We start from the raw sequence: 14,338 nt of genomic DNA, 5'->3' as shown, positions 1-14,338 counted from the left end.
TAGAACATTAAAGTTATTGGCTGAGTCACGTAAATGAGAGGAGAGCGAGCAGCACAACTTTTCACCAGTTGTAAGTAGGCTATTTAGATTGTCATTATGGAGACACTTATTTCCAACCCTTTTTCCAGATTTATCTATAGTTATGCACATGCCAAAGGGGATTTATTTACATTTATAAACCTGATTCGAGCCCTGAATGCTGATTGGCTGAATGCCGAGGTATATCAGGCCATATACCACAGGTACGGCAAAACATTACTTTTTACTGTCCTAATTACAGTGGTAACCAGTTTATGATAGCAATAAGGCACCCCGGGGATTTGTGGTATATGGCCAATATACCACAAATCCCCGGCCAAACGGCTGTGTCCAAGCACTCCGTGTTGCATCTTGCTTAAGAACAGCCCTCAGCCGTGGTATATTGGCCATATACCATAACCCTGGTGCATAATGATGTAATAAAGGAACTTGAATATGTGGCAAGAGAAAATATAATTCGCCCGTATTAAACCCATCAATGGATGTTGATTCAACACGTTTGACTGCTATGATTAAGCAATGTCATAGCTTGCAATAATTATAATTTTAAGGGATGCTCAAATTGAGCTTATAATGTCCTTATAAGTTACTATGATATTCCTTCTTAATTGTCTCAATAACGTTATGGAAAAGGGGTGTGTGTATATGTAGTTTTTTGTGGTATCTGTACTTTACTCTTTATATTTTTGACAACTTTTACTCCACTACATTCCTAAAGAAAATAATGTACGTTTTACTCCTTACATTTTCCCTGACACCCAAAAGTACATTTTGAATGCTTAGCAGGACAGAAAAATGGTCTAATTCACGTACTGATCAACAGAACCTCCCTGGTCATCCCTACTGCCTCTGATCTGGCAGACTCACTAAACACAAATGCTTCGTTTGTGAATTTTGTCTGAGTGTTGAACTGTGCCACTGGCTATCCGTAAATTCTATAAAAAATATTTAAAAATTGTGTTGTCTGGTTTGCTTAATATAAGACATTTTAAATGATTTATACTTTTACTTTTGATACTTAAGTACATTTAAAACCAAATACTTTTAGACTTCCTCAAGTAGTATTTTACTGGGTGACTTCATCTCAGGCGCAGCTCCAGAGGGGTATACTAAAATGCTGGTTCGAGGAGTTCGCATGGTAACTTTGGTCGGCTGGGAGTTCAACTGGTCATACGAAAGTGGCTCACTTTTTTTGACAGGTACATTTATATGGCAACAAATCCTTCAGAACTAACCAGAGGGGTATCCTACGAAGCAAGCTAGATCTACTCAGGGTTTTCTAAAGCTAACCAGCTTCACTTAGCTTCACATTACAACTCAGCCTTCATCCGGACTACGACTGTGGATATTTCTCATTCGCCTGCAGCTAACTAGCAGGCTTGTAACTGACGCTTGTATGTCGCACATGGCTAGTTGAACACCGAACTCATCATTTTGACACAATGCTGAAACATCAATCCATGGGCAAGTCTGTGCTGAAATCAAAATGAAAGAAAAATCATCATGCAAATTCAGCAGGCTATGGTGTGAAATAGGCTTTCAGAAGTGCCGTCTTTATTTTTATTACTTATCGTTAATGAAGAGTACCATCAGTCACTCCTGGGCTACAATCACCTATCCGGACTCGTTTTAGGAGCCCCACCGGGCCTTCACAACTGGACTACCGACGTTACCTACCCGAGGGAGTTATCCGGCTGGCTCCTCCGTCGCGACGTTACCTGAACGCCCATCTGCGGACCGCTAATCGTTAGCTGTCTTATCGGCTGCTATCTGAATAGATCTATCGGACAATTTTTTTCTTTTTTTTTTTCTTTTTTTTTCTTGGGCCTCTATAATTATATCTTTTTTTTTGTTGTGTGAATTGGATTGATCCCCCCTACCACACGGAACCCCACTAATCCTACCGACGGAAACGCACGAGGTGGCTAAAAACAGACCTCCATCCTATGCTAGCTTGCTACCGATGGCCCGGCTAGCTGTCTGAATCGCCGTGACCCTAACCAGCCTCACTACTCACTGGACCCTTTTGATCACTCGACTAAGCATGCCTCTCCTTAATGTCAATATGCCATGTCCATTGCTGTTCTGGTTAGTGTTTATTGGCTTATTTCACTGTAGAGCCTCTAGATAGCTTATCCAACCTATTAGTTCCACCACCCACACATGCGATGACATCTCCTGGTTTCAATGATGTTTCTAGAGACAATATCTCTCTCATCATCACTCAATACCTAGGTTTACCTCCACTGTATTCACATCCTACCATACCTTTGTCTGTACATTATACCTTGAAGCTATTTTATCGCCCCCAGAAACCTCCTTTTACTCTCTGTTCCAGACGTTCTAGACGACCAATTCTTATTGCTTTTAGCCGTACCCTTATCCTACTCCTCCTCTGTTCCTCTGGCGATGTAGAGGTGAATCCAGGCCCTGCAGTGCCTAGCTCCACTCCTATTCCCCAGGTGCTCTCTTTTGATGACTTCTGTAACCGTAATAGCCTTGGTTTCATGCATGTTAACATTAGAAGCCTCCTCCTTTGTTTTATTCACTGCTTTAGCACACTCTGCCAACCCGGATGTTCTAGCTGTGTCTGAATCCTGGCTTAGGAAGACCACCAAAAATTCTGAAATTTTCATCCCAAACTACAACATTTTCAGACAAGATAGAACTGCCAAAGGGGGCGGTGTTGCAATCTACTGCAAAGATAGCCTGCAGAGTTCTGTCCTACTATCCAGGTCTGTACCCAAACAATTTGAACTTCTACTTTTAAAAATCCACCTCTCTAAAAACAAGTCTCTCACCGCGACCTGCTATAGACCACCCTCTGCCCCCAGCTGTGCTCTGGACACCATATGCGAACTGATTGCTCCCCATCTATCTTCAGAGCTCGTGCTGCTAGGCGACCAAAACTGGAACATGCTTAACATCCCAGCCATCCTACAATCTAAGCTTGATGCCCTCAATCTCACACAAATTATAAATGAACCTACCAGGTACCTCCCCAAAGCCTTAAACACGGGCACCCTCATAGATATCATCCTAACCAACTTGGCCTCTAAATACACCTCTGCTGTCTTCAACCAAGATCTCAGCGATCACTGCCTCATAGCCTGCATCCGTAATGTGTCATCGGTCAAACGACCTCCACTCATCACTGTCAAACGCTCCCTGAAACACTTCAGCGAGCAGGCCTTTCTAATTTACCTGGCCGGGGTATCCTGGAAGGATATTGATCTCATCCCGTCAGTAGAGGATGCCTGTTTTTTTTTTAAATGCCTTCCTAACCATCTTAAATAAGCATGCCCCATTCAAGAAATTTAGAACCAGGAACAGATATAGCCCTTGGTTCTCCCCAGACCTGACTGCCCTTAACCAACACAAAAACATCCTATGGCGTTCTGCATTAGCATTGAACAGCCCCCGTGATATGCAGCTGTTCAGGGAAGCTAGAAACCATTATACACAGGCAGTTAGAAAAGCCAAGGCTAGCTTTTTCAAGCAGAAATTTGCTTCCTGCAAAACTAACTCAAAAAAGTTCTGGGACACTGTAAAGTCCATGGAGAATAAGAACACCTCCTCCCAGCTGCCCACTGCACTGAAGATAGGAAATACTGTCACCACTGATAAATCCACTATAATTGAGAATTTCAATAAGCATTTTTCTACGGCTGGCCATGCTTTCCACCTGGCTACTCCTACCCTGGTCAACAGCACTGCACCCCCACAGCAACTCGCCCAAGCCTTCCCCATTTCTCCTCTCAAATCCAGTCAGCTGATGTTCTGAAAGAGCTGCAAATTCTGGACCCCTACAAATCAGCCGGGCTAGACAATCTGGACCCCTTCTTTCTAAAAATTATCTGCCGAAATTGTTGCCACCCCTATTACTAGCCTGTTCAACCTCTCTTTCGTGTCGTCTGAGATTCCCAAAGATTGGAAAGCAGCTGCAGTCACCCCCCTCTTCAAAGGGTGGGACACTCTTGACCCAAACTGCTACAGACCTATATCTATCCTACCTTGCCTTTCTAAGGTCTTCGAAAGCCAAGTCAACAAAAAGATTACAGACCATTTCGAATCTCACCATACCTTCTCTGCTATACAATCTGGTTTCAGAGCTGGTCATGGGTGCACCTCAGCCACGCTCAAGGTCCTAAACGATATCTTAACCGCCATCGATAAGAAACATTACTGTGCAGCCATATTCATTGATCTGGCCAAGGCTTTCGACTCTTGTCAATCACCACATCCTCATCGGCAGACTTGACAGCCTTGGTTTCTCAAATGATTGCCTCGCCTGGTTCACCAACTACTTCTCTGATAGAGTTCAGTGTGTCAAATCGGAGGGTCTGCTGTCCGGACCTGTGGCAGTCTCTATGGGGGTGCCACAAGGTTCAATTCTTGGACTCTCTTCTCTGTATACATCAATGATGTCGCTCTTGCTGCTGGTGAGTCTCTGATCCACCTCTATGCAGAAGACACCATTCTGTATTATTCTGGCCCTTCTTTGGACACTGTGTTAACAACCCTCCAGGCAAGCTTCAATGCCATACAACTCTCCTTCTGTGGCCTCCAATTGCTCTTAAATACAAGTAAAACTAAATGCATGCTCTTCAACCGATCACTGCCTGCACCTGCCCGCCTGTCCAACATCACTACTCTGGACGGCTCTGACTTAGAATACGTGGACAACTACAAATACCTAGGTGTCTGGTTAGACTGTAAACTCTCCTTCCAGACCCACATCAAACATCTCCAATCCAAAGTTAAATCTAGAATTGGCTTCCTATTTCGCAACAAAGCATCCTTCACTCATGCTGCCAAACATACCCTTGTAAAACTGACCATCCTACCAATCCTCGACTTCGGCGATGCCATTTACAAAATAGCCTCCAATACCCTACTCAACAAATTGGATGCAGTCTATCACAGTGCAATCCGTTTTGTCACCAAAGCCCCATAAACTACCCACCATTGCGACCTGTACACTCTCGTTGGATGGCCCTCGATTCATACTTGTCACCAAACCCACTGGCTCCATGTCATCTACAAGACCCTGCTAGGTAAAGTCCCCCCTTATCTCAGCTCGCTGGTCACCATAGCATCACCCACCTGTAGCACGCACTCCAGCAGGTATCTCTCTGGTCACCCCCAAAACCAATTCTTTCTTTGGCCGCCTCTCCTTCCAGTTTTCTGCTGCCAATGACTGGAACGAACTACAAAAATCTCTGAAACTGGAAACACTTATCTCCCTCACTAGCTTTAAGCACCAACTGTCAGAGCAGCTCACAGATTACTGCACCTGTACATAGCCCACCTATAATTTAGCCCAAACAACTACCTCTTTCCCTACTGTATTTATTTTGCTCCTTTGCACCCCATTATTTTTATTTCTACTTTGCACATTCTTCCACTGCAAATCTACCATTCCAGTGTTTTACTTGCTATATTGTATTTACTTTGCCACCATGGCCTTTTTTTGCCTTTACCTCCCTTATCTCACCTCATTTGCTCACATCGTATATAGACTGTTTATACTGTATTATTTATTGACTGTATGTTTGTTTTACTCCATGTGTAACTCTGTGTCGTTGTATGTGTCGAACTGCTTTGCTTTATCTTGGCCAGGTCGCAATTGTAAATGAGAACTTGTTCTCAACTTACCTACCTGGTTAAATAAAGGTGAAATAAAAAATAAAGTCTTTGGTGTGCTTATCAATGCACAAGCAAATGTTTTTCCCCACTCCTATCAATATTTGTTTATTCATTAAGTCATACTAGTGTTACTGTGTGTGAAGTTTAAAATGCATTCTGTCATTACTAAATGTGTAATATGATGTGTATTTGTTTACGCAAAATACATTTGATTAATAAAATATGGAATCAGTCATCTTCCTCAAATGAAGGGAATGATGAAATCTTTGCAAGCTGGAGGGAATCTGATATAATTAGTCCTCAATTTACAGCTCAGTCATTTCATTCAGGCTAAGTGGAGGTAGCCGTGAGTTAGCCTGTGGAAGGTTAGTTCTGAAGGATTCATTGCCATAGAAATTGACCTGGCTAAAAGGTGAGCCACTTTCAAATGACCGGTTATCCTGAATTTAACTCAGTTGACCAAAGTTACCTGCTTACTCCTCAAACCTACTTCGTAGGATACCCCTCTGCTCCAGGGCAGCATGATCCACCATCAAAGTACGGATGAAGCCTGAACTGGAATGTGAAGCGAACTGAAGCTAGTTAGCTTTAGATAACCTTGAGATCCATCTAGCTTCCTTCGTAGGATACCCCTCCGAATCTCCCATAATCACAGATAGAACAATAAGACAGATATTTCACTGGATGTATAAATGTGAAGTGGCACACTCACTACCGAGAGGGAGCCCACTGGCTGGCAGTGGGAGAAGGAAGGAGATGGATTTTGACCTACATTCTGCATGTTTTCTCATTGATTAAATATTTGATCTCAATGCAGTTTTTTGTTCCCAGAACTATAATTGGCTATGAACAGAGTGGACTAAGCTTTGTAGACATTACCCTTTGCTAAAGTTGTAAAAAAAAATTGTGTTGTTTAGGAGTGCAATGGTGAATTGAGTTATTGCACACGCTCACTTCACAGAGTAGGCATTCTCTAACGGAAATATGAAAATGTATGCTAGAACGGGCCAATAGGATCTCACTAGCTCATGCTTGGCTCTGCCCACCTCCTTGCTTGTTCTGCCCACTGTTCTATATTGGTTTAGTTATAAAAAAAATATTTGCCATAAGTGTTCAATTGGGTTAAGATCAGAGGATATTACAGAAATATGGTTTAAAAAATTCAAGATTTCCTGAAAATATCCGGATTGTCTTAACCATATTTCTTGGTTCCAGAACAGCTGCTTCTTAGCCTGAAGTATTTGGCTAAGCGAAGCACAGATTGTTTTTTCTGACAACTGATGCGTGCAGCAAAAATCAAAAAGGCCTTCATATCGATGGCTTAAAAAACAATAGATATGGAGTCAAAAGATAGAGCCCAATATTTCACCAATCTAGAACAAGAAACAATTGTAACAACATACTACAAAGAGGTTGACATTTGTTCCCAAAAAAGTCATACATCCGCTGCTACAAAAGCCAGAGAGGGAGCCTGGCAGAAAATTGCAGACAGAATAAATGCGCAACTCATCATACCCGGTGCCAGAACAAATCAGTTGGATGGGATTTGCTTTCCATAGGTGGACCCATTTTTTTCACGGACCTGTGCTTGCACGCATTTTTTAAATGGGTGTAATAAACTCAGCAAAAAAAGAAATGTCCTCTCACTGTCAACTGCGTTCATTTTCAGCAAACTTAACATGTGTAAATATTTCTTTGATCACAACAAGGTTCAACAACTGAGACATAAACTGAACAAGTTCCACAGACATATGACTAACAGAAATGGAATAATGTGTCCCTGAACAAAGGGGGGGTCAAAATCAAAAGTAACAGTCAGTAACTGGTGTGGCCACTAGCTGCATTAAGTACTCCAGTGCATCTCTTCCTCATGGACTGCACCAGATTTGCCAGTTCTTACTGTGAGATGTTACCCCACTCTTCCACCAAGGCACCTGCAAGTTCCCAGACATTTCTGTGGGGAATGGCCCTAGCCCTCACCCTCCGATCCAACAAGTCCCAGACGTGCTCAATGGGATTGAGATCCGGGCTCTTCGCTGGCCATGGCAGAACACTGACATTCCTGTCTTGCAGGAAATCACGCACAGAACGAGCAGTATGTCTGGTGGCATTGTCATGCTGGAGGGTCATGTCAGGATGAGCCTGCAGGAAGGATACCACATGAGGGAGGAGGATGTCTTCCCTGTAACGCACAGCGTTGAGATTGCCTGCAATGACAACAAGCTCAGTCCGATGATGCTGTGACACACCGTTCCAGACCATGAAGGACCCTCCACCTCCAAATCGATCCCGCTCCAGAGTAAAGGCCTCGGTGTAACGCTCATTCCTTCGACGATAAACGTGAATCCGACAATCACCCCTGGTGAGGCAAAACCGCAAGTCGTCATTAAAGAGCACTTTTTGCCAGTCCTGTCTGATCCAGCAACGGTGGGTTTGTGACCATAGGCGATGTTGTTGCCGGTGATGTAAGGCAGGTCCTCACCAGACAACAGGCCCACAAGCCCTCAGTCCAGCCTCTCTCAGCCTATTGCGGACAGTCTGAACACTGATGGAGGGATTGTGTGTTCCTGGTGTAACTCGGGCAGTTGTTGTTGCCATCTTGTACCTGTCTCGCAGGTGTGATGTTCGGTTGTACCGATCCTGTGCAGGTGTTGTTACACATGGTCTGCCACTGCGAGGACGATCAGCTATCCATCATGTCTCGCTCTAGCGCTGTCTTAGGCGTCTCACAGTACGGACATTGCAATGTATTGCCCTGGCCACATCTACAGTCCTCATTCCTCCTTGCAGCATGCCTAATGCACATTCACGCAGATGAGCAGGGACCCTGGGCATCTTTCTTTTGGTGTTTTTCAGAGCCACTACTCTTAGTGTCCTAAGTTTTCACAACTGTGACCTTAATTGCCTACCGTATGTAAGCTTTTCGTGTCTTAACGACCGTTCAGCAGGTGCATGTTCATTAATTGTTTATGGTTCATTGAACAAGCATGGGAAACAGTGTTAAAACCCTTTACAATGAAGATCTGTGAAGTTAAAATTGGCGTGATAAAATGCAATTGTGTTCGTTGTCAGTAGCTTATACCTGCTCATACCATAACCCCACTGACACCATGGGGAACTCTGTTCACAGCGTTGACATCAGCAAACCGCTTGCCCACACGACCCCATACACATGGTCTGCGGTTGTGAGACTTGTTGGATGTACTCCCAAATTCTCTAAAACCACATTTGAGGCCGGTTATGGAAGAGAAATGGACATTAAATTCTCTGGTGGACATTCCTGCAGTCAGAATGTCAATTGCATTGTGTTTGTGTGACAAAACTGCACATTTTAGAGTGGTCTTTTATTGTCCCCAGCACAAGGTGTAATGATCATGCTGTTTAATCCGCTTCTTGATATGCCACACCTGTCAATTGGATGGATTATCTTGGCAAAGGAGAAATGCTCACTAGCAGGAATGTAAACAAATTTGTGCACAGCATTTGATGGAAATAAGCTTTTTGTGCATATGGAACATTTCTGGGATCTTTTACATAAGTATTCAGTCCCTTTGCTATGAGACTCAAAATGGAGCTCATGTGCATCCTGTTTCCATTGATCATCCTTGAGATGTTTCTACAACTTGATTGGAGTCCACCTGTGCTAAATTCAATTGATTGGACATGATTTGGAAAGGCACACACCTGTCTATATAAGGTCCCACAGTTGACAGTACGTCAGAGCAAAAACCAAGCCCTGAGGTCCAGGGAATTGTGCATAAAACTCCGGGACAGGATTGTGTTGAGGCACAGATCTGGGGAAGGGTACCAAAACATGTCTGAAAGCATTGAAGGTCCCCAAGAACACAGTGGCCTCCATCATTCTTAAATGGAAGAAGTTTGGAACCACCAAGACTCTTCCTAGAGCTGGCCGCCCAGCCAAATTGAGCAAACGGGGGAGAAGGACCTTGGTCAGGGAGGTGACCAAGAACCCGTTGGTCACTCTGACAGAGCTCCAGAATTCCTCTGTGGAGATGGGAGAACCTTCCAGAAGGATAACAATCTCTGTAGCACTCCACCAATCAACCATTTATGATTGGTGGCCAGACGGAAGCCATTTCTCAGTAAAAGGAATATGACATCCCGCATGGATTTTGCCTAAAGGCACCTAAAGTACTCTGACCATGAGAAACAATATTTTCTGTAGAGTGATGCTCCCCATCCAATCTGACAGAGTTTGAGAAGAATTGCAGAGATGAATGGGAGAAACTCCCCAAATACAGGTTTGCCAAGCTTGTAGCGCCATACACACGATGATTCAAGGTTGTAATCGCTTCCAAAGGTGCTTCAACAAAGTACTGAGTAAAGGGTCTGAATACTTATGTAATTGTGATAGTTCAGTTAATTTTTTATATATTTGCAAAAAAATCTAAAAACCAGTTTTTGCTTTGTCATTATGGGGTATTGTGTGTAGATTGATAGGGGTTGGGGACAATTGAATCAATTTTAGAATAAGGCTGTAACGTAACAAAATATGGAAGAAGTAGGTAGAACATAATACCAGTATGCTTCAGACCACGTAGGGTAAGAGTGGGGTACCCCTGATGTAAAGGGTTTATTTGAGGTCCAATAATGTGTTCCCTTTGTAAAGCACGGGGAACAATGCAGGCGCCAATGTCAAGTGGATTTTCCAAGAAGGGACAGGCCATAGTGACAAACATGAATCTGATTGGCGAAGAAGTCCCGTATTTATTTACAAGGACATTCTGGAAGAGACCACTCCCATCAGGATATAAATCATTCACCATAGGTTGAAGGTTGCTGAGTTACAGTATTTGACCTGATGGTATAGAGTGCTGAATTGTTGCCATTTAAATAGTTAAAAGGAATTAACCACAATGGGTGTTGTCTTTCTTTATATACAGTACCAGTCAAAAGTTTGGCCACACCTACTCAATCAAGGGTTTTTCTCTAAACCCTTGAAAGAGTAGGTGTGTCCAAACTTTTGACTGGTACTATATATACTGAACAAAAATATAAATGCAACAATTTAACAGGTTACAGGTCATATAAGGAAATCAGTGAATTTAAATAAATAAATTACGCCTTAATCAACCCCACCCACTGGGGAGCCAGGCCCAGCCAATCAGAATGAGTTTTAACCCACAAAAGGGCTTTATTACAGACAGAAATATTCCTCAGTTTCATCGGTTTTCCGGGTGGTTGGTCTCAGACGATCCCGCAGGTGAAGAAGCCGAAGGTCGAGGCCCTGTGCTGGCGTGGTCACATGTTGTCTGCGGTTGTGAGGCTGATTAGAGGTACTGACAAATTCTCTAAAATGACGTTGGAGGCAGCTTATGGTAGAGAAATATACATTCAACAGCTCTGGTGAACATTCCTGCAGTCAGCGTGTCAATTGCACGCTCCTTACAAACTTGAGACATCTAACTGCACATTTTAAAGTGGCCTTTTATTGTCCCCAGTACAAGGTGCACCTGTGTAATAAACATGCCGTTTTAATCAGATTCTATGTGACACCTGTCAGGTGGATGGATTTTCTTGGCAGAGGAGAAATGCTCACTAACAGGGATGTAAACACATTTGTGCTAAATCATTTGAGAGAAATAAGCATTTTGTGCGTATTGAACATTTCTGGGATCTTTTATTTCAGCTCATGAAACATGGGACCAACACTTTACATGTTGCGTTTATATTTTTGTTCAGTTTTAAAAAGAAACATAATGGGGGGGTGATGTGTTCCAGGAAACATCACAAAACAGTCCAGCTTTCTTCTCATAGAACAACTCCTTTTGTGTAGCCTACAGTTGCTCGGGGTCCTTGAAAGTCCACTCAACCATGTGTCTCTCCTATAACTTCTCAGATCCATTTGATAGAAGTTATTATTTCTGAGAAGTTATATGAGAGACACATGGTTGATTATGCCTTTAATGTCCTCCGGCAACTGTGAGCTATAGTAGGTCAACTGGTGAGCAGATCTGTCAGATTGAGAGGTGTGGGAGTGGTGTTTCCAGAATAGTCTCTGCTCTAACAGTATCACTACAGCCAAAGATCTGCATGTCATACCGTAATGACTCCTCAAGGTCCCTCAGGGTGAATTATGTCAGAAGAGAAGAACATACTACAGCACTCTTCAGCAGATTTCCAAAAGATTGTGGTCAAATAATAGTTCTACTGTATTGTAGCCTACAGTTTAGGTCAATATCATTCATTTGTTTTTCCTCCAACCTCAAATCATCTCACACTATTTGCTGTGGTCTGTTGAAGATTATTGTATTGAAAAAAGTATTGTCACTCTTTTTTTTTTTTTTTTTTTTTGTTGTATGTATATTTATATTTTAATTTGTCACAGTGACATCAGAATGAAATGATTGTGACAAATAACTGTTTTTAATTCAATAATATATTGTTCAAGAAATTCAGACTGTGCCTTATAGAAAAACTGATGCAAAATAAAAAAAAATACAACTTCGTATCTTGTCATTGTTCTCATACTGATGGTGCAATTATGATTCTCTGATATGAGCATGAGATGAATGTGAATGAAGAAGTCTGAGACAAACTCAGTTATTGCTGTCTGCAGACTGTCTGAGTATCAGCTGTCTGCAGACTGTCTGAGTATCAGCTGTCTCTGAGGCCTCCGTTAATATCGTTCTGGTATAATTTGTGACTTCTTTACCCTGTCTGTTCAACAAAGCTGAAACCTTTGTCACATTTTTTTATTTTTTTTTATGACAATTTGTTCCGTTTAGTTTACCAAGAAACAGAGCAAACGACAGAAATTCAGTAAGGCTGAGGGTGTAGGAAGGTCATCATCGTCCTGGGGATTCAGGGATTGTAAACTGACCCTAGACCTGTGCCTAGTTTTTTTTATTTATTTTTTTATTATTTTTTATTAACAACAAATCAATACATAAAGCACATGAGGGAACACAAGCATACATAGATTACAAACAATGGACAATCGAGCTAGGGGCGGGGCTGGGGGCGGGGCTAGGAGGTACAATATCACATTACAATTACACAAGGACCTTAAGGGACATGCATATACTTACAATTCTAACAGCTTTTTTGTTAGTAGAGCATTTAAAATACAGTTCAATTTCTTTTTGTATGATACGAAAATGTGGTTTTCTGTTTGTAAATTTACATTTGTGTAAATGAAATTTGGCCAAAAGAATAATGAAATTAATTACATAAAAATGATTCCGCTTATTTCTATTGTATGTAAAGAATCCAAACAGTACATCTCTCCACAATAGTGTAAAATCTTCATAAATGCGTTCAATTATAAACCTACTGATGTCTTGCCACAGTTTTCTTACATGCATACAATGCCAAAAAAGATGCACAACTGTTTCTGGGTGGTCATTACAAAAGGAGCAATTTGAGTTGATGTTTTCCTTAAACTTCTTCATATAGTGGTTGGCAGGATAGTATTTAGGAATAATTTTAAAGGAAACTTCCTTAATTTTGTTAACAAGTAGGTATGTTTGTGGCAACATCCAAACTTTTTTCCAACAGATATTATCAATAAATCCATTCCAGTAAGGCATGACATAAGGTATAGATACAACATCCTGCTGAAACAAGGATCGTATCGCTCTGTTGTTGAATGGACCAAAAGAGAAACAAATCTTTCCTACTGATGAGTCAACAGGGTCAATAGAAGGTAGGCTCTGAGGGTCAGGTCTTGACATGTTCCTGAATAACATAGCAACACCTGAGGGAATGGCATCTAAAACAATTGCAAAATCTTTAGGTGTTACAGGGACCTTGTAAAGTGATAAGAATTCTTTATAACTGAGTAAAAGACCCTCTGCATTTACCAGTTGGCTCACCAATAGGATATTATTTCTGAACCAATATTCTAAAAACAGGGAGGTATTTTTATACAATATATCCCGATTATTCCATATATAATATCTGTGTGGAGAAAAATTGTGTTTATAAATTAAGGACCATGACAAGAAAACCTGCCGATGAAAAGCAGAAAGTTTCACTGGAACTTTGTCAATATTATAATTGCAAAACAACATGAAGTTAAGGCCACCAAAAGTAGAGAAGACATGATGAGGAATACAATTCCAGATAGAAGTGGGTCTTCTTAGGAATTGTTTTATCCAATTGATCTTGAAAGTATTATTTAAAGTAGTAAAATCCAGAAAATTCAGTCCACCATTCTCATAAGTGTTCATTACATCACTCGGCTACAGTAGGCTACTTTCAACAGAGCGGCAGCGTAGCCTAGTGGTTAGAGCGTTGGACTAGTAACCGGAAGGTTGCGAGTTCAAACCCCCGAGCTGACAAGGTACAAATCTGTCGTTCTGCCCCTGAACAGGCAGTTAACCCACTGTTCCCAGGCCGTTATTGAAAATAAGAATGTGTTCTTAACTGACTTGCCTGGTTAAATAAAGGTAAAATTTTAAAAAATTAAAGACACCAGACAAAATACTAATATTGTGTGATTCACCTGATGACCTAGAGATGGTGCTGTTCACAGGTAATTGAATAAGGTAGTTGACCAAGCAACAAGTGTTTGGCATAAATCAATAAAATATATTGATTCCACGGACACTTATGTTATGTCAAGTAGACTTGTAGCCAATGTGTTGAGTGACAATTAAGGAAAAAGGTTTGATTCGCATAGCCT

The sequence above is a fragment of the Oncorhynchus nerka genome, linkage group LG28 (assembly GCF_034236695.1).
Source record: "Oncorhynchus nerka isolate Pitt River linkage group LG28, Oner_Uvic_2.0, whole genome shotgun sequence".
In the NCBI taxonomy this organism is placed as follows: Eukaryota; Metazoa; Chordata; class Actinopteri; order Salmoniformes; family Salmonidae; genus Oncorhynchus; species Oncorhynchus nerka.
This window is presented reverse-complemented; position numbering follows the sequence as displayed.